This window comes from Glossina fuscipes, unplaced genomic scaffold, assembly GCF_014805625.2.
Source record: "Glossina fuscipes isolate IAEA_lab_2018 unplaced genomic scaffold, Yale_Gfus_2 60803, whole genome shotgun sequence".
Taxonomy (NCBI): domain Eukaryota; kingdom Metazoa; phylum Arthropoda; class Insecta; order Diptera; family Glossinidae; genus Glossina; species Glossina fuscipes.
In genome coordinates, this window is record NW_024003102.1 from 222,024 (window position 1) to 244,382 (window position 22,359).

Here is a 22,359-nt window from a genome sequence, read left to right on the forward strand (position 1 = left end):
CATCGCAGTGTATATCCATACTGTTTAAAGGTTCGCAAGCAAAAGAAAGCTTCAGAGATCGCACAAAGTATACATATTCTATTCACTATCTGTTATATATATTCTCCTTGTCGCAAAAAGGCAACAATCGACATGAATTTCTATTCATATTCATATTTCTATGCCATATTCTGGCACAAATCCGCTACGCCTCCTCATTTATATGATGTGTCATATTTTCCTAATTTGGAATTTTTGAAGACTTAGAAGCAAGCTTCAAAATTCGAATAAAGTATATAAGTTTGATCTGCCCGTTAGTGCATAGTAGCTGTGGTAAACATTCGGCCGTTTGCAAAAATACAGACATCGCAGAATACAGATTAAATAAAAAATTTGATATAAATTTCCTGTGTGTCATTTCCAACTTAGTTTTCTCGAAAATAAGTTTTCAAAAAAAAAAAAATAATTGTAATAATCCTTTATGCTTTGCCATGTGCATTCTATGTTTCCACCATAAGCTTTGATTTATAATCTATTTTATTATGCCACCATTTAAAAATATACTTTTCTTAATATTTGTATCATTGCTTGACAATACATTTTTCTTAATTTTCACATGATTGAAAAATCATAATGATATTTCACTATCGCGAAGCTTCAAACTCTGCACCTGAAAATTTATTCTTTTTTTTACTTCTTAGGTACCAAATTTTCCAAGCATACCAACTTTCTTCTTTACTAATAAAAGGCATTGAACTTGACAAACCAGGATTGCAAATGCAATAAATGTTGCAATTCTCGTTTGCAATTTGCTTCTTTTTCTTTTTTATTTACATCATGAGTTTTATGGCTATTGACGCTTGATATTGATCATTCTGCTCCCAACGTTTTGATTACTATATTTAGAGCACAAAATTTTTTGATGTGAGTGTCTTTCCAAGTCTGTTCTTTACAATTTCTTACAATGTCTGCTGTCCTACTTACTTAATGATGGTGACTCTGGCGCCAGATTTGAATAAGTTATTATTATTATATATTATATAAAATATTTTCGTGGCTTACATTGTTGCTTTAGAACAAATTTTTTATTTTTATTTGTATTCTGCTGTTCTTATTTGTATACGTTAATTAAATCGAACCTGTTTCTTAAGTATTTTTTATAAAGCTGATGCTTTCAATAAATGAAGAGTGTTTCGATAGTCTTTCGACGAAACAACATTAAACGATATTGAAACCATATTTTTAGGTGTGCTTCAAGGTATCTTTAACGATATTGACTGCATTTTCAGCCTGACCATTAGTAGCTGGATTGCCAACAAGGATAGTGATATCTATGATTTCATTAGTCTCCGCAAAACATTTAAGGTCCTTGGGAAAGAATATTGTGTGTTTATTTGGGTTAAATATTTGGGAAGACCACAAATGTTGAAAGTTTCCCTTAATCATAACAGTGGTTTTATTTTGTACTATTAGATATAAACACAACTCTGTAAAATGCTGTTAATCTTTGAAGTATGCTTTGGCAAACTTTTGTTAACGTGGAGAGTTGCTAAGTAACTGCGGTAGCGATCAATGCGTTTATTAAAAGCACAAACTCTGACGGCGATTTCTCCAGTTATTAATGTTCTTCGGTGTTTGTAAGCATTTATAAGCGGTGATTTAGCAGTGTACTAATAACAAGCCTAAATGCCTTATCGTAAAAATCGTTGCTATATTGCAAATACTGTTAGGAATACTAATAAAATAGAACGAATAATTGATTCAAGTGTAATATATTTAAGCAGAACTTTACGTATTTTTCTGAGCGTTTGAGAAAGGAAAATTTGCAAAAGAACATATTATCCAGCATTTTCTCGAATAAGATGTGTTACAGACAGCTGAATTGCTGAGAAAATTACGATTATTGTTTGGTTGCGTCAAATGTACAACAATATACAAAACTAACAACAGATATAAAAACATAAATAAATGCGATCTGAAAACTGAAAAAAAAATGTTTTTATGCTTTTAAATAATTTTAATCAAAAATAATTTATATTCACCAAATCAACTTGTTCACCGTTACGAAAAGAAGCTATTACGCGTTATGTGTGTTAAAACCTCATCGTTAGTGTTCCATGTTCATATGAATGCTATTACGTATACAAATACACATATTCTTGATCTCAGGCGTCATCAAAATATGGAGTATGACTGATGCGATGAAAGGAGAAATAAGCGCAACGAAAATTCTAGAAAAAGATATATGAAACGAAAGTAATCAGATGAAATTAGAAATGATTGCATCATAAGAATGCAATTAACAAAAAATTATGAACGGAAGAAATAAAAATATTTTCATATTATTGTGATTGATTTCAATATGTAAAAAATTTCAGTATGCTAACACACTAATGTAAAAATGAAAAAAATCTTCAACAGATTACACGAAGTTAGATTGAACACTTATGTCTGAGAATTATTTTTTAATATACATAAAATCATACTGTTGCTACAAATTCGGAGAATTATTCCTAATATATTAACACTTAACGTATTATGTGAATTAGCTTGTGTTTAATATCATGCTAATTTGGCTTTATGTCTACTACCCCATAAAAGTATATCAGGACTAACTAAAACTTTGCAAAGTGGTCCGTAAAGAAATTTATTGTAAAACAATCATTAAAAACGAATAAATTAATTATAAAGTTATAAAGTTATAAAAACAACAACAACATTAACGACAAAAAACATAATTTCAATTTTTCTTAGTGATTTTTGTCACAAATTGTTCATGCTGAATTTCTGAGTTTACGAAACATTTAAAGTATACATTAGCCACATTGAATTAGTATTGGAAAATAAGTTAAAACTGAAGTTTAAGTTAAGTAAAGTGAAATAATTCTACAAACGGCGGGTGCTTTTTCTGATTTGATGAACAAACTGTACTTTATATCAAAAATATACGATTTTAAGCAAGCCAAGCTAAACCAAAGGAAAAAATGTAACCGTGCAAAGAATAGCAACTACATATGTACATAAATTCGTGGGATGTATGCCTAATGTGAAAAAAATTAAAACATACTCAAATGCCCAAATGAAAGGAGGAAGAGCGGGAGACATTTAACATTTTATTATTATTTGCGCATTGTTTTTATTTCTTTTTTTTATAGTGTGTACAATGCTATGATTAAGAACTAATCGATGTACACTTCCTAGTAGGTTTTTTTAAGTTTTTTATTATTGTAAAATAGCGTAAACTAAGATATAAAAAAAAGTTGAAAGATGTTCAGTGAGTAGAGGAAGAGACAGCTTCGTGAAGATAGAGTAAGTAAGTGAGTGTGTGCGTGTATGTGGGTGTAATCACAGACGATGAGATTAACGGACAAGGGAACAATACCGAAGGACCGTACGACTATTAAGTGACGTCATGCCATTATTGATCCCGATAGGTTTACATTATTTATAATTTATTTTTGTAAATGTAGCTGAGCTAGCTAGGCCTTACAGCTCTATCTCTATTACTACTATTACGGTTTATTAATTTTATTTGCCTACACATTTATCTTTGAAATATTTTATCCGATTTCCATATCGCACGTTATTCTACACGGTTGTTATTACATTATTTATATTCCAGAATTAAACAATTAATTAAATTAGTAAACTCTTAAAAACTAGTCATTAGTATTACCGTATGCAATTGGTACTGTTTTAATTCTTTTGATAAATTTTAATCCTATAGAAAATATATGGGCTGATCTAAAAGGTCGAATAATTTCATGCGAAAAGTTGGTTTATCTCAACATTAACAAAATCCGCTATCCCCATCCGACATGGGTACAGTTTTGAATAGATAGGTTTGTCGGGAACCATTCGGATGCGAGCGACGATACTGGTACTATAGGGCACACACACAGGATTAGCAAATTGCTAACTCTAGTTTTTATCACCTTCTGAAAATTTATCTTTACAGCCGCGTGAATATTCATTTAGTCAATTTCAAGAAAGTTAAGTTCCGTACAGTCAAAAAAATTAATTTTTCATACCAGCACCATGACGGAATCTACTTATTCCCATATCAATCGGAGTATTTAGTCAGTTGAACAGATGAAAACCGAATATTTCATCAAAAGTAGATAAAGATTTTAATACAAAAAACGTTGCGTTTTCCCTAATAAGCGTTTATTCCTTAGTTAATTCTAGTCATGAATAGATTGGGCCATGGAAGTTGTATTCACAGGCGTTATTCCTTTTAATTAGTTTAATGTAGTTTCATCAAGTGGTACGAATCCACTCGATAAAGTGGTACATGGATAAGTTAAAACCCCGTTATCTGCGTATGTAGCTTTTTTTTCGGCTTTCATATTGTATACGCCTTAATTGTATTACGTGACACCACAGATACGTATTGACGTCAACGAAGATGGGGCTTTTATAAACATGTATGTAACATATGCGTAAACATGTTTCATTTGATAATAAAACCAATGTAAAAAGAAAAACAAAACTATACTCCAACTACAGCGGTATGAAAACAAATTGCTATTCATACTTCATCAAGAGAACATTACAAAATACACATGATAAAGAGTGTAAAGCAGAGTGCGGCGAAAAATATTCACTAAGAAAAATTCAGAAACTAAAAAGTCTTACCATTGAACCAATAAAAATGTTGGTACAATACAATAGGGTAGAAATATACAAGTTCTTTTTAATTTAAATGCATAAATTTGCGCTTCTTTCATGATCGTGTTCATGTTAGGTGATATACCTCGGAGCAAAGAAAGTAGGAATATATATAAACACTTATATATGCATATATCAAGGAACTAAAATCAAAAGAAGTGTGAAATATAAATCACTTAAAAACAATGAATAAATGTATAAAATGAAATGGCAAAGAAGAAATATCTTACAAATTTTACATAATTAAAGCTAAAGATTTCATTTAAATTTGACAACTTATGCACATGGTGCATCATTGAATACAAAATAAACCGAATTAATAACAAATGCAAGAACAACAATATTAATTTTAATCAGCAAGAAAAACATAATTACAACAACCTTTACAAAAATAGTTCATCATCACAACAAACAATATTTTGAATACGCGTAACTGATGTCCTGCATGTCTGCAAGTTGCGATTCTAGTAGCACTCTGAGCAGTTCCTAACTTGTAGCATCTGTGAAAATCATTATCAATAAAATGTACGGCGTTTGCAAGCAGTAAAACCTAAGAAGTTTTCGCCAATTTACCCGAGGGCTTACGAAGAGCGCAGACAATTAGATATAAGCTTTTTTAAGTTATTTTATGGTACTACAGTAAATAGGAGCTTGCGGTGGTTGTTATTGAATTTGGAATTGTTCTCAAAAGTCAGTTCGAAAACATTTACGTCTCTTGCTCATATACTTCTCCACTACCACTTTCTATACATTTGAATCACGTTTCCTTTTTTTTAATTATCGAGGGAAAGCTAGACACGTTGCTTCATAGAGTACTTCGCGCTATGGCTATTGCTGTTCCCGTAAATCACTTTTCTCATTATATACCGTTCCCTGTTTAATTCTCAAAAGAACCAAGAGGCAATTATATATAAAAAAGGGTTTTTTTTAAGAAATTCAAGAAGTAAAACCCCTTTATTAATTACACTTAGTGCTTTTTCGCATCACCAAAAATTTAATTTATCAAAGCAATATAGTAAGATCTCCGACGCCTCACCCACTTACCGTTACTACAACACCAAATTAACATCTGCCTCAATCACAGCAACAACATCAATATGAATATATCAAACAAAATCAAAAGCATCACCATCATCCGCATCAGCAGCAACATCGTCATCATCACCGCAACGTACAGAATCAGCAACAATCGTCTTCACCTACATAGTCTTCCGACAACAGTATTACGGGTCTTAATTTAAGCACAAATGCTTCGCTGACTGCAACACAATTCCAGCACATCCACTACCAAACGGCCGCTCGACAGTGATAAAGAGTGAATTTGAATTGTCTACCAACACGGATGATGAGAGTGTTAATGATAGTAGCAATAGTCTAACACCGTGAGACTTGGCTACGGAAGCTTAAGAGATGTTCCAAAAGTCGGGGAAGTTTGTTAAGCATGTTGCAAAGAATTTTAAATGAGATTCAACGCTATCGTAAGAAAAATCAACAACTCAAACAGCTGCTTGAGTTACGAAATGAATGAGATTAGTAAACTTAATCACGATTTGCAAGTTTGTTGACGTCAGCTAGACAGTCGGTAGAGCATGAGACATTTAATATCAGGGTGTGGGTTGAAGCCACACGTTGTCTGTAGTTGTCAGTGTGTTAACAGTCAGTCGGTCCACGTCCCTTTGGACGTACACATTCCATATCGCCAGCGATATCGATGGGTTCAAGCTGTAACGTCCGCGTACAAATACTGAGTAGGGGCTTTGCCGGTCTGCCTTGACCAGAAATGTCGTAACAACGTTATGCCGTTATTTGATATCGCATGATCACAAGAATAGCGGCTTGCCGCTATGCAAAAAAAAGGAGAAAAGGTTTGGAAGTAGATATTTTGATTTTTTTTTTTTTTTTGGACAGCAAAGCGGAAAGTCTTTGTAGAGCAGTGAAAGTGTAAAGTTAAAGTTATTGAAAAGAAGATAAAAGCCTTTTGTTATAAGAAATATTTAAGAAAAAAAAAGAAGAAAAAACAAGAACAGAACTTTTTTAGAATAAATAGAATTCACATAAAAATTTATATATAAAAAGAAATATAAAATAATTGAAATTACATTAAAGTTGAAGTAAAAAGGAACATCTTGGCAACCGACGCTCAACATACATATTTTTTTAATGTGTTATTAAGTTAAGCGATTTTACACAGCATATTAGTGCTTTTACTTACTTTATAGAAAAAATTGTGAGCCGACTTTTTGCAACTTGGTGATAACCTATTAAAAAAATTTGTTTAATCCATCTGAAATATTATTGTTGCTTTTTTTTGATTATTCGATTTTAAATAATCGCATGAAAATTTTATATTGTCTAATGAAAAAATTATGGGTTATTGGCTACTGTGTGCAATGTATAAAACCAATAACGGCACAACATATACGCACACAGAGAAAACAGCAGAAAAGAATTGCAAGCGACAAATGTACGAAAAGAAAAATTTTTTTAAAATTAAATTACAAGTTGATCTACTAATAAGAAATATAATAAACCAAAAAAGAAGACTTTTGTTTTGGCCAAATATTGAGGTTGCGCTCTAATTATCGTGAAAAGGTAAACATTGAAATATAGTTATTGAAACGATGAACATACCAGCACAAGGAGGTTTACTATTAACATGTGGTGTTCGTTAAGGCGGCTGAGCAAATTGATTACGACTTAATAACTTTCCTGCTTGACCTGCCGCCTGCCCTGCTTAGAAAGGATGACGATATTGTAGGTAGTGCGCCTACATGTGGTTTTGTAAGACCTCAGAAACTGAAGCAACCATCGGGTGTCTTTCACGAAGATGTTACATCTTTAGCTGGCGCCTCATCTCTCAAGAGTCAGGTTTTATTGACGTTAATCAAAATGCCGGCAGTAATGAATAAAAATTAAAATTAGATGTGCTTGGCTACACAAAAAAAGGAAAAATGTGTGGCTAGGCGCCATACTCTAGTGTGGGTGAGTGTACACACGAGTGCAGGTAGAGGTACTGGGAACTGTTACTGACGGGCTAAGAAGGGATTAACGAACGACGTACAGGACGAACAACGGACCTCACAAACGGACATACACAGTATGAACTCAATGAAAGGTTTGACTGAACCTTTTCTTTTTTTATTTGTTTTGCCCTATTTCAAGTGCAAATTTTTTTTTTATTGTTTTCATTTTTTCTTTAAAGTTAATATATTTTCCTTGTCATGCGGCAAAGCAGGCCGAATATTTTGCAAACGCTCTACCGAAACCTGAGCTATGCCCATGACAATGTCTATCTAGCACATCATAATTTTTTCGCGCAAATGTTGCTAGTAATATATCAAGAAACTACAACCAGAATTTGTGTCCATACGAATAATCAGAATGAAAGACCAATCTGTTAAATGGCTGCTAATTAACAGCTGTTACTGCTGTTATTTATAACAGAAACACAAATGCCCGTAATAATTTCCTAATTTAAATTTCGCTCAAAGTGTTCAACCATGTATATATTTCGTTCTCTGATAACTAAAACTGTATGTATAATTATTAAGTTAACATACGTATACCTTAAAGAGGTGGTAATTGAGATAATCATTAGCGAAAACAAATGTGAAGTACAGATTGTAGACTAAAAATCCCTCGTGGTAATAACCCAATAAATACCAAATACCTTCTAAACGTTACAGAATATAAATCAAAATTAAAGTAAGAATATACTTGAACAAAATCAAAATACAAACGTACATGTTGAAAGTAAAAATCTGAATTTCGTAAGATAAACTACAAAATTAATAGAGGACACTAATTCGTTGTTCATTTTGAGAATCTGTGCAGACGAGATCCGTATTTTGATTACTAGGACTTTCGGTTTATCTTTACAGATTAGAAACAACCCTTACGACGTGGAAGAGCAGTCTCATCCTCCCCCTGCACAAAACTAGTAAAAGCCACTTATTTGCTAAATAAAGGGACATTTCTAAAGTTGGCGCTTTACCAAAGTTTTTCGAATATCACATTCTGCGTCATGTTTAATACACTAGGCGTTCTCTAATCGTCTTCAAAGCCATGTGGTTAATACCGATTTCTCCCAAGCTCTTTCTCTCTCACTCTGCAAATTTTGAAACTTGATTTTATGGACTTTCCTCCGTATTTTCTGAACGGAGTTGCTTCATATTCAAGCATTCAATGCATATTCAAAGTATTCAGAATATTTTATTTGGATCCATCAAATTGGTAGACATCATTGTTTGTGTCCTCTCCTCTTTGCTTTATGCCTCAATGACTTACCATCATTCATACGACTTTCATATATTTTCATGTATAAGGTCGATATCAAATCGTTTCCATCGTTTAACACGTCGCAACTTCGCCATGCGTTTAAGTGATTTAAATGTATTTACTGAATGGTGTTACGTAATCTTTATGTCAGTTAATTGTAATAAATACAAAAAATAACACTGAATAGACGTGCATCTCTACACATTTCCTATTGCTCTCATCACGTCCACTTGTTACGTATACTTTACTTTTGTATTGGTGTCATTCTTGACTGTCTGTTACGTTTTAATCTACTCATTGACCAAGTAGTCAATACTGCGTAAAATTTTCTTGAATTTGTAAGGCAATGGTTGAGTGAAGTTTTGAATACGTATATTAAAAAGCCGCCAGTCGTTAAGACATGCTTTGATAGTGAGGTTTTGCGGGTTGGCATATCGATTTGGACGTATTTTAAGCACAGGCTTTTAATCAAATTATTCTATAGCTAGGAGCTCTTTTAAACTAAATTAGCCTAAATGTTTTGCATACAGCCCTTAGGCATTGTCGTCTTGTTAAGCTTGATTTAAGTATGCAATCACGCGTTGTCCAGCACCGTGAACATTACCATTATTCACTTATTCTTATGTGATTTCTTGTCGAACATATATCATTAATAACGAATGTTTGACAGTTTACTATCCAACCCATTTAAAATAGGTATTAAATAAAAAGGCCTAGAGAGTAGAATGTTACCAATCTACTGTGCTATTTTTTGATTTTATTTATTTATTTATTCCATATAATAATAATAGTTAACAACAATTAATTTTCGACTCATAATGACTTTTTAAGGTTAAAAGTTAGTTCAAGTACGACATAGGTAAATCGTGGAATGTTGCTTTGATGGACTTTAAAGAGTCCGTTAATGAGAATAAGTGATAGACATCATTTAGGTTCTTACATACTACTCTGAGCTAGTTAAACAGTTCGTAATTATATTTGCATTGACTAAGCTTTATCAAGATAAAGTGCCTAGAGAAGCGGTTAGGGGCATTAAAGCCTATCTCATGAAGTAATGCGAGCAATTCAAGTCACTTTGAAGATGATGTGATTGCGATTCTACGGAAAAGGAAGAAAATAGTTTCACATCATCAGCATACATTAAGATCTCGCTGAATTTCGCCACGGAGGGCAAATCGTTGATGTATAAATTAAATAAAATGGGTCCTAAGCGGCTACTTTGAAGTAGGCCAGACGTCACGGGAAATTCATCCGAGATAATGAGGTTCAAAAAAACCCTGAACGATCTACCATGCAGATAAGAGTTTAACCATTCCACTAAGAAGAAAGTTTAAATATAAGTAAGTTATGGTTAACCAAATCAAACGCTTTGCTTAAGTCAGTGTATATGGCGTCAGAGCGAGAGCCACTAGAAAAAGCCTTGAAAACGTGAGAAGTAAACTCTAACAGATTGGTGACCGTAGATCTTCCCTTTCGAAAACCATGTTGGAGAGGAGAAATAGAAGATTTAATGGCAAAGGCCAAATGCTGAGTCACTATTCCCGCAAACAGTTTAGGCAAGACACTCAGTTTGGCAATGCCTCTATAGTTTTCAACAAGTTGTCCACTTCCACTTTTGTGAAAAGGAATAAGGAAAGAACTCTTCCAACATAAAGGGAAAACACCTAAATTCAGTGACTTGTTGAAAATCTTTAAGATAATACCACATAGCTCGCCAGCACCAGATATAAGTACGCACGAGGGGATTCCATCAGTTTTATTGTGAATTAAATTTTGCGGATGCCACCATGAAGGGGATTCCAATTTTTAAAATGATCTTGTCGATATCGACGTCAAGTAAGCGTGCTTTGCGAATAGAAGGCGAATTCTTGTAGAGTAGAAAGTGTGAAATAAACTGTATAACATTTTTTTTTTTAATTCAGTTATGGTTGAAGTGAACTTAAAAGTGAAAAATAAATTTAATTCTAGTATTTGGCTATTAATATAAAACTACTAAAATGCAACTACTATACAGTAGCAGTAAATTCTTTCGCACTTGGGAACCGATTCATTATTTTTTAGGAATAAAAGCCTTAAGTTTCGTTATATTATAAGAAAGAAAATTTTTCCTCGCTTCCTACTATATTCCGGATCTATCTCTCTGCGTACATAGAAATACGAAGTCGAGCTCTTTGATGCTTCCTACAATTTGGACTACTGTGCCACTACTGAATCCTTTTAGTACAATAATTTTTTTAAGAATTTTATATACAATGAAGCAGGTTCGGCAGACTTCGGTAATTTCTTTGGTTATTGGTGCGGAAAATATAACTCCGAAAAGTCATGTCTTAACGTCTTAGTACACTTTCATACTCTTATTGAACGTGACATTTTTTCTTTTATTGAGTATTCAAACTGAATAAGGAGAGCTAAATTTTTCGGTTAGTAAATTGTAGTCACACAATGTGGAGAAATTTACATTAAAAGCTTGTGATTTGACACCAAAAGTATGTTTATTTGTAAAATGAACTTACTGTATGATCCAAAACTATAGTTTCATCTAAGGGTTGAAAAACGTTAGATTGCGTCAAGTTGAGTCAAGGCTATAACGGTTTATTTTTTCTTAGAATAACGTTAACGTCGCTTCAATACATTTGAAAAAAAACCATCCTCGGCTGTTATAAATGGAAGCTTGGCTGCCCTACCCTATTATTATATAAAAACTTACTCAATTACCGCTTCTGTCCAACATAATATTTGTTCTAATCAAACCTATAAGTTAATACTACGATAACAAAGACAAGTACTAGCTTAATCAGGCTTTTTAAAATTCAGTTATGTCCATATAGAAAGCACTTAAAGCTTGGCGTCTTATACTAGGCGATTAAACCAATCTGCTTCACAAACAGTTTAGACACAAGTACAATGAGGTACTCCGCAGCAAAACAGTGCTACACTAACTCGAAAATCTTTCGCCGTGAAAAAACCCTACCGCATAGATTCCTATTCTCTTAGAAAACCACCACATAAATTATGGCCCAGTTGGTATAATTAATATGCTGACGAGATTGTTATTAATTGAATGACAAGCATTGTTTTTTCTTCATCCTCCTCTCCTGGCGTTCACTAACTACCTCTTATGTGCTCCAGTTTTGTGTGTTCACTTATTTATGGTGAGGATCGCCCGCCGGTCCCAGACCTTCATTTTACTGAGATGGATTTGGATATCTTTAGGTGGTCAGATGAGTAAAAGCTCGTACAATTTCCATTAACGTTGCAAGAAATTTAAAATTTATATATTAATTTACTTGATGCTGCTCCTAGACACTTAATAGCTATTACCATGCGCTTTTTTAAGTATCCATACATTTTATGTATGTTACCTAATTTTAGATGTTGTCATTATGTAATTCTTTCATATCCTTCCTTTTCTATTGTGATAGCCAAGTGGTCTTTCACACTTATCTTGAGTATTATAAAGCAATGAATCTCGAGTATATAAATGTCTAACCCAATCCCTTCTGTACTTACTTTTAACATATGCAGCTTCTTCTAAATAATCCAATTTAGGCATTTCAAACGATTTAAAACTCGGCACATTTAGTTAAGGTATCCCTGAGCAAAGGCGTAATGTGGGCTGTGTTGTGCTTAAGGATATTCAAGGCAAGTTCTCCATAAAGATAATAAATTAAATCCTCTAAGGCACACTATCGCGAATCTTCGCTTTTTAATCGCACTGCCTGCTTTTGGAACAACTATTAATACAGGTCCTCCCCACTGCTCGTCATGTTTTCATTTCCAAGTAGAACGTACGCAAATACTATTCCATTCTTTCCTCGTCCGCTTTATAAAATCCTTCCAGAAATATATAGTATAACGTCGACGAAGGTCTACTGTGAAAAACACAGCAATTTCCATCCAGTTCCAATCTTGTTGGTAGTTATGTGAAATCTATGATTGAAACTTTTAGATTTACAGAACGGCCTAGCCATAGCCAGAGTTACGACACACACGGCTAAAGCCATACTTAGAGTGATAAGACATGAAATACAACAGAATTAGCTTGCACGTTATAATATATAACACCGGTTGAAGTTATTTATCAAGTTATTATCAAAGCTATAACATAGAGTTGGCAGCCCTGTTCGGTAATTTACAGTATACTCTTTTGCGGAATAGTTGATACTGAAATTCACACTTTTTTTTAACGTTGCCTTCATTTTTCATAAAGTGACTGGAAATATATACGCTACATTTTTACGGATTGTTAGTTTGGGCATGAATGCAGGCATTGGGAGTACTGGCGCTTCTGATATATTGAGCAACAATAGTAAGAATAATAGTATCGTCAACTTATTGTATTATTGTATTACGACATTGTTGAAGTTTGCTTTACACTCATCATTTATCAATTGTTGCACCATCTACTGAAATATATATTGCGCACAACCTAATTGCCAAATTAGAAATCCTGACGAGTGTTATTCAGCTGGCCATTTGTGCGACAAAGTCTTTCACCGTAAAGGTGTCGGCATAAGTGGCCGCACATTTGATGTGATCATGGACTAATCTGAAGGCTTATTGTAATGCGTATAAGCAGAAGGAGGTGGAGCACCACATACTACTTTTTCGAAGCAGGACCGGTTTTTAAAAAATTACTAAGTGCTTTATGGAACTGAACAAATTGTTCGAAGATGTACAGACTGCTTTAGATGGATTTTAGTGCTTGCATGATGTGTGGTTGAGCGCATATCTGCAGCCTCGTCTAATGTTGAAACTAAAACCAAACGTCCACTTTGAGTCTGGCAGCGACTGATATTGATAGGACGGTTCCCAACTTATTGACAGTAGTTCCAGCCCGGAAATCAATATGTTTATCATCTCTCGCTGCGGATACAACTTTGGAGCAGCTTAATGATCATATTAGAGCGACGTTACCTCATTGTGATCTTAGCAAGATTGACTGGCAAGGGATATTGCTTAATGTGAGATTCTTGTGGCGACTAATCTGTATAATATTATATTCTATAAATGCTTTTGGCTTGAGAGATGTCTCGTTTGGCATGTTAGACGTTCTTAAGCCTTACACCAAACTAACCCTTAATCAACGTGGTAGCGGTTCAAAAAAGTAAAAGGCTCCATCTTTTTTATCAAAATGTTCGCGGTTTGAACTCGGAATTATGGACAGTGCTTCTTAACTCTGTTTACTGTGAATTTTATATGACTGTATCTCTAGAAAAATGGTTTAAGCCATGCATTCATAAGGTTGAGATTGTTCCTACGGACGGTACAGAAAAGAGAGAATTAATGATAGAGCCAGATAAAGTTGTTTTTGTCATATGGAATTCGCTTGCTACTCATTTACTTATACTATCAGTTCAAGTGAGTGTTGAGTTCTGCTGTGTCCAAGTAAAGATTGCTAATATTTTTATTTATATTACATGTTTATATATTAGTATTGATATTTGCATTAGTCGCTTTTTACTCCTAAGTGGGAAATGATCGCTTTGAGAAACGTAGATTTATTCTTGGTGTTGCTTTCTTAATTAAGTTAATTAACGGTAGTATCGATTCGCCCACATTACTTGGTGAAATAAGTTTTAATGTCCTTAATCGCTTCTCTAGGCAATTTATTTACATTAGTCAATGTGAGTATAATTATGAGCTGTGTAATAAGTTCAGAATTGTTTGCAGAGACTTAAATGATGTCTATCACTTAATCTCTATGTCACACTCCTTAAGAGTATTTAAATCATTGTTGTCGCGACGTGTAGTTTTTGTGCAGAGGTACTGCGTATTCCTTTAAAAATTGTTAATAGTAGTCTCATGAAGGGATACTGCCCTGAAAGCATGAAGCAATCTTATATTATACCGCTCCCTAAGATCCTAGAAATCTGATAAGTAATTACAGAGGTGCCGCAAAGCTAAGTGTAATTACTAAACTTTTTGAAGATTTATTGGCGGCCAGAATTGAACTGTCTATTCGAGTTATCATCTCGCCTCAAAGCATGGTTGTTTACTAAGGGTAAGTCTAGGACGATTAATCTGCTGGCATTAGTTTGTAGTGCGTTTTGTGGCTTTTCGGTAAGAATGCAAATAGATATAATATACACTGACTTTTCAAAGGCTTTTGATAGAATGCCCCACTCTCTTCTCCTACATAAGCTAATGTTCATGGGCTTGCCCTTTAACTTTATTGAATTGGTCAAATGGTATATTTCTGGATGTAACCAATGCTTTATTTTTAACGGTTAAATTTCTCACAAGATCGCAAGTTATATCAGATGCACCGCAAGGACGTCACCTTGGTTCTCTCCTTTTTTTATTGCGCATTAGTGACCAACCTTCCTGTGCAAAGAATTCTAATCTTTTAATGTTTACCGCGGAAAGAGCGAAATCTCATTAAGTTATCAAATTGGTACAAGGATAATGCTATGACCTTAAATCGGGACAAATGTAAAAAGTTATCAACATCTAGATCTATCCCGATATCTGTCAATTACCATTTAGATTGTCATTTGGTGGGCAATGTTTCGTTTGAGTTATTGATTCGAAATGGATTCCATTTGCAGATGATCTCGGTGGTTAAATATATTGTGGGTTTCGTTAAGTGTTGGCATAAATAATTTTTGGATGCGTATGTCACTAGAAGGCTTTATGTTGTACTAATTAGATCTATTCTTGAATGCACGGTGATTATATAGGCACCAAATTATAATATATACATCGCTCCATTGAATCTTTTCAGAAGCTGCTTATGAAATTTGGATTACGCGGTTTGTGTTAGGATCCTGAACGAATGTTTCTCCCCTTATGACAGTCGCCTTAAACTTAGTAATTTCGCCGTCTCTTCTGAAAAGACACACTTGGATCGGGGTATCCTTTATTAATATGAACATAAGTGTTCTGTCTCGATGTAGAAGGCATAATGTTCTTGTTAAGTTATCTCAGTGTCGAACAAATTACGAATTATTTCATCTGTTGAGAGTTCTAATTTTAATGAATACTATAATTTGTACCACGTTCCCTTGACTTTCATAAATTATGTCTAGGGTGGTATTCTTGAATAAAATAATGAAACCAGGCATGCATTCAGTCTATGTTCACAGGCATCTTGCAAAGAAATTTGTCAATCTGATGGAACTATTTGTATAGATCTGTACACATTGGTTGAACTATAATGTCCGCAAAACTTTTTACTAGAGTTACTGGATTTTTATATGCATCATCTAAAGATGAGGGATATATTCATTTTAACAAAACGTTTGCAACGCCCAAAAGGAAACCCCACGAAGTATATATACTCTTGATGAACATCAAATTCTGAATCGATTTAAGCCTGTCTATTTGTCTGACCGTTTGTCTGCGTAATGTCTATTGTAAAATTTAACTTGATAGTAAGAATAACGCTATCAACTACAAATTTGTAACAGTAAAAGTTCTTGCACGCAGATTGGTATTGAAAATGGGGCCAAATCGGCCGAAGGACACGCCCATAGCATCCCCTCTTTTTCAAAGGGAATGAAAAATTGGTTTTTAGCTCACTACTCATAAACTATAGCAAACAAATGCACAAAAATTTGAAAGCATATTCTATGCGCGATGCTGTACCATCTGTGCAGAAAAATTGGAAAAATTGACCACAACTACCCAATATTAAAGTGTATCAAAATTGAATAATTTTTTCAGTACTTTTATAACGCGCAGAAACAAGCTTCAAAGTATATAAATTTTTGGCTTGTTTCAAATTTGGAATGCATCTAAACATGTCCGTCTTCTGTCCATCTGTCTGTTTGCCCAATTTAGTGTGGTAAATATTCTCCCGTTAGCGAAAATGACGATATCGCCTACAAATTTGTAAAAGTATTTGGAATTGACCTAAACGTTTCGAAGGATGCGCCTACAACGCTAATATGTGTTTATGACAAAAACTTTTATTTTTAAAATAGAAGAAAGCAACTGCGCCCACTCCATATTATAGAGCATGAAAATTTTGTTATTTTACTTCTTTTGCCTTTTTTGCGGTAAGCGATGATGGGTATACAAGATTCGGTTCCGACCGAATTTAATTTTCTTACTGGTTTCTGTTTATACCCACCACTGTTGGATATAACACCACTGGAGGTATACTCATTTTTACTTCTTCATAATGTATGTAACAACCGAAAGGAAGTTTCAGAGACCTTATAAAGTATACATATTCTTGATCAGCATGCAATTTTCAATTGATTAAGCCATTTCTGTCCGCCTCTGCGTGTGCGTGGCATTTGTTGTTGGCACTTTCCTAGTCGCAAATATAGAGATATTTTCTTCAAATTTGATAGATACATTGGAAGTTTTTGCATGCATGTTGGTATTCAAAATGGTTCAAATTGATCAGAGCAAAAAAGCGCGCTAGAACATAAACTGAACGCGACACCGTTTTTCTTAACTAAAATTTGTTGCCTTTTGCTTGTTACTCAAAAATAAAAAAGTTAGTAGGCTGAAATTTTCCACATTTGCTTTATGAAAAATTCTACCCTTTTCGTGAAAAAATGGAAAAAACTGACCATGCCCACACGAAGTTACAAGTATAACATTTTATTTTTTTAACTTTTTTGAGATTTTATACTAATTTATCATAACGCAAACAAGAAAGAATATTTAAAACTATTTTGCAGATTCCTCAAATGAATACATATTATCTGCCTAAAAATGGGTTTATTCTAAAATAAATATGGTAGCCACCACGATTACTTTTTTTATTAGTAATACCATCGATATGGGCATCAAATAAAAGAATTTGGAGAGTATAATCCGAAAAGCATAGTGGCAAAAAATTAACTTTCTTACTTGTTTTACATTAAATTTTCTTTTAATAAGGCAAGCGTTTCTCTCTATTGACCTTATTTCTTTCTACGTTTTTTTTGGATCTGCCACAAATTTGCTATTTTCCTCCGCTTTTTCTCTTTCAGCAATATATGCTTTGTGTTTGCGATTGGCTGGATTGATTGCGTCTGTAAAGTAAAAATTTGCTATCATTTACACTATATAGAATTGGGTCAGTTCTGAACAGAATTTATTCAATTCTGTGTAAAATTGCTTCAATTCAATACGTCAGTATAAAGACGCGACAAGATTGTTTATGCGGTATATAAATTGTGCCATAAAACATAAAACTGTGTTTCTTTTAAGCAAAGATAGGGTAATATATGCAAGCTTTGTTCGAACGGAGCGAAATGGATGCAAAAAACTGTCCACAACGAATAACAAAAATTATTTTTGAATGGATTCGATTTTACCAAAATAACAACGACAAAAGTTGACGACACGACCGAATTGTATTCAAGCCTAGGCGACCAATCCGAAAACTCCATCGGTTACCTAAGACCACCAAATCTTCTAAAACAACGCGTAATAAACCTTAAGAGCAACCAAAGCAAAATTTGTAAGGCGGCCTAAAGCGGAGATGAGTCTGGCAGCGAATTAGAGGTTAAAAAATATTCGCAGGTCTAATAAGTTATGATGAGTAAAAGACTAATTTTAAGAGATTGTTGATAGTTGATCAGTCGATAGCAAAAGCTGCTTGGCTAGTGATAACATGTCCCTACAAATTTGACAGTAAATTCGATAACTCGCTAGAATTCCCAATAGAATTTGCGTTTTAATTTTTCTGTAATGACAGAAAAAAATCGTTCGACATGTCATTAACAAGCTCATCTTTCGTGAATGGGTCGAAATTTTTAATACCGTGTTATTTCAACTCCATAGGAAAGAGGTTCTTTTGTGACCGAATGTGTAGCAGTATCTTCAATATGTTAGATCTTGGCGTTTTGACAAAAAAATGTTCAAGTTAGAAGAGAAAAGAATATCTTTGGTTTTGTATAGATAGACGGAGTATACTATCGAGGCAGCAGTTAAATTTAAGGTACTCCGACATTTACTACAAAACAAAGAAGAAGAAATTAAGGTGAGATTTTTTCTAGAGTGGAGGGCCTACAATTTTACAAAAGTATTTTGAATTGACCTTAACTTTCAAAGGACGTACCCACGACTTATACGACAGAAGCTTTTATTTTGAAAATAGAAAAAATCAGCTGCGCCCACTCCATATTATAGCGCATGAAAATATTGTTCTTTTACTTCTTATGTCTTTTTTAGGATAACGGTGGTGGGTACAAAAGATTTGGTCCCGATCGAATTTGATTTAATTTGGTTGATATTGCTACATAGTTTTAAGATCATTACATCTAATTAGTTAAATATTAGATACATTTTGTTTTTTCACTTTTGTTTTATTGCGGATGTATTCTGACTTAGTATGTATGCTATACTAGTTATTGGTTACAAGTTTTAGATAAACATGGTTATAGCTCGGATGACGAAAATTTGTAGCCGAATTTTGTTGTTTGAAATAAATAAATAAAGATAAACTATAACAAAACTAATTTACTTTGCAAATTATAGTCAAATAATTCTAAACGACATGAAGAAGTTAATCCCAAACTTTAGTATTTTTCCAGTGGTGTAGGCCATTTTACATATAACGATTAACACGCTAACAATGGTAGTCATTATCTATAAAGCAGTGAGCAACCGTGAATCTGTCTTTTTAGTGTAAAACGTCATAGAGTTACAAATCGGAACTCAGAAACTGGTATGCACAGTTACCATTCCCGAAACGCAGAAAATTGAGCGAACTGTCAAAATTCCCGTACGTTTGAATTGAAAATTTTTATCAAGATACGAAAAATTCGAATATTTTCTTTGTTCTTGCAAATAAATTTTTTAAAACGGATTTGTTGGAAACCCGTTAGACCAGTAACATCATTATTAATAATAGCGCCTTGTATTAACTACAAAGAAGAGTTCCGGTATAGATAAATCTGTACAAATAGGCGGTACTTTTGCCGCTACTCTGTTCCCACTGGCCCCACAGAATGTGTAACATATTTTAATGCACGACTGCCAAGTCCTTTTTTAAAAAAAAAAGTATAAATAATGTATTAACTAATGGTTGGTACATTGAAAGATTCCCGCACCACTCGATGTAGGCAAAACGTAAATAACATAATAAGAGCCCTTCTATATGTCAGTGGAAGATGATAGGAAGCCGATTGCGATTTGAAATATTTTTAGCAATTGAACTGTTTAACATGGAAAAAAAAATGTTGCTTGAAACACCTGTTGATAAGATGAATAGCGCCATTGTAATTCCTATTTCTTCTACAGGCTAAAGTATTTTTTTTTTTTTTAATCTGAAAGTAAACTGTTGCAGTCGACAGTTCGCAACCATGTATGTATGGCGACTCCGATAGTGTAGCGCAAGCATTTATAAATGCAAAAGCTAATAATTCTACAGTAAATAAGACAGTCTAATAGTTGTTATAATTCCAACATCTGTTAATTTTAATCGTTAGTGGTTCTAGAGAATGAAGTCGGTATAGCATGGAAGAGCCGAGTTTTTCACATGGCGACGAAAAAATTAGTGTAGAATGAAACCTGAATGCATTACTAAAAAATGAAGATTGAGTATTTTATTTTTATAAACAAGTTCATATAAGACAAATAAAAAACCACTAAAAGCAAGTGCTAGTGAAATAATAATAAATGTCGCAAATTTTTGATACGTTATTGTTCTCGTCTGTGTGGCTTTGTCGCATTAATTAGCACTTCCCATACTACACATAACCAAGAAGAGGATAAGTTCTGTTACCGTTATTTTCTCGCGAAAATTTAGGTATGGGACAAAGTTATCAAAATCTAAATTTTCTACAGATATTATATATATATATATATATATATGGATATGAAAAAATGTACGGAATTAGAAAAATAATAGAATAAAAGGGAACACAGAAGCAAGTGTAATATGTATGAGTTTGAGTGCATATAAAATTGAAAACTACTGCATTTTTAAATGTTTATGATGTCATTGTTAGGTTAGTAGTAGGACAAGGAAAAAGAAACGAAACTGAAAATTGTTTTTTGTATTGTATTGTATTATACAAATTTGAGCACAAATAATTTTTCAAACACATTTGTTGAAAATTTCGCTAAAAATGTTGCTGAAACTAACGAAAAAAAAAAAAAACGCAAACAAAAAAAGAAAAATCCAAAAAAAGAAACAGTTAAAAGAAAAAGTTGAAAAAAGAGAAATGTTTTTCACGCATAGATGTTGAAAGTTTTTAAGAATTTACACACTTGTTGATACGAACATTAATAATCACCAACATATATGTATATAATATGTATTCATTTGTTGGCTACTTTGTTGGAACTATTTTTTGCAACTGTTAAAAGAAAAGTGAAATGGTTAAAAACTAAATCAGATGGTGTTTTTTGAAGCAATGGTAAGGTAGCCATAAATGTGTTTATCACCACGACACAATACAATCGTCAGCCCCAGTCTTATCAACAACAATTGTAACATTAAATATAAATAAATATTTATTTGTTCTGTCAGTTCTCTAAACCGTAAAAATGTTACCTGCACAAAAATGAGGGCAACTTTGTGGTACCATTTGAATAGGAATAGATGCCTATCAAGTAAGTCTACTTGCCACAGCTGAGCTAGCTAGTTCGTGAGATGTGGGAGGGGTTCTATAACTTGCGCATGGACTCTCCTAGGACAGTCACACCAAAGAATTGACGCATACTTGCCCATATTTCCATAAGTAGCCATTTTTAATCAACCATTAGAGTAAGTAAATGCTCTTTAAACAAGTCAAAACAGATGTGACTGCTTTCAGCCAACGTGCAGTCCTTATCAAACTCATAGAATTTAATATTTTTCAAATACAAAGAATAGTTAGCCAAAAATGTCGTGGTTTTTGTTTGCCTAGTGAAACTATAGCTGTTTTGATTACCTGCCTTATATGTGTGCGCGGTATAAAGCGATGCAACGACACACTATTAATGATGTCTCCTCAATTTGGCTTTATTTAGCGGAAAATCCAGTTTCCTTTAAAGTGATTGTACAATATTCATTATTCATATGCGGCGTAAAACAAGAGGGACCTTTCCTTTTTTTCACTTTTTTTATGCGTTAGAGAGCACAGAAATATATCGCTTAATTGTTTATCGTTTAATGTTATAGCTATTTTTATATTAATTTGTGGTATTGTCAAGCACATTCGAACACGATAAAAACAAAGTGTAGCACCGTAAATATGAGATATGCCCATTTGAATTTGCGAAGACATCCAATGGTATAAAAGACAATAATAATAAATGCTAAAATTTTTCTCCAATTTTATATTTGCTATGTGAGTTAATTAAATGTACACTTTTGTGGTTGATGTTATTTTCTAAGAACGATTTTCTAATCAAACTTGGTAAATTCCACTTTTAAATTTGTAAGACTCTTACTTTCATTTATTTACTCATTTTCGATCAAAGAAAAAAAAAAAACTTTATTTTTTTCATGATTGTAAAATCTTTTCACCGCTTTCACTTTCTCTTTTTTTCCAT

The 22,359-nt window shown here is 33.3% G+C and overlaps 1 long non-coding RNA gene across 1 annotated transcript; it reads right to left on the minus strand.

Annotated features, from left to right (window-relative positions):
- Positions 1-1,015: 1,015 nt before the first annotated feature.
- Positions 1,016-22,222, minus strand: LOC119643441. The gene is made up of 3 exons (XR_005248289.1): positions 21,756-22,222; positions 2,022-2,210; positions 1,016-1,961 (listed from the first exon to the last, which is right to left on the minus strand). It is a non-coding gene; the product is annotated as an uncharacterized LOC119643441 (long non-coding RNA).
- Between the last annotated feature and the right edge of the window lie 137 nt (positions 22,223-22,359).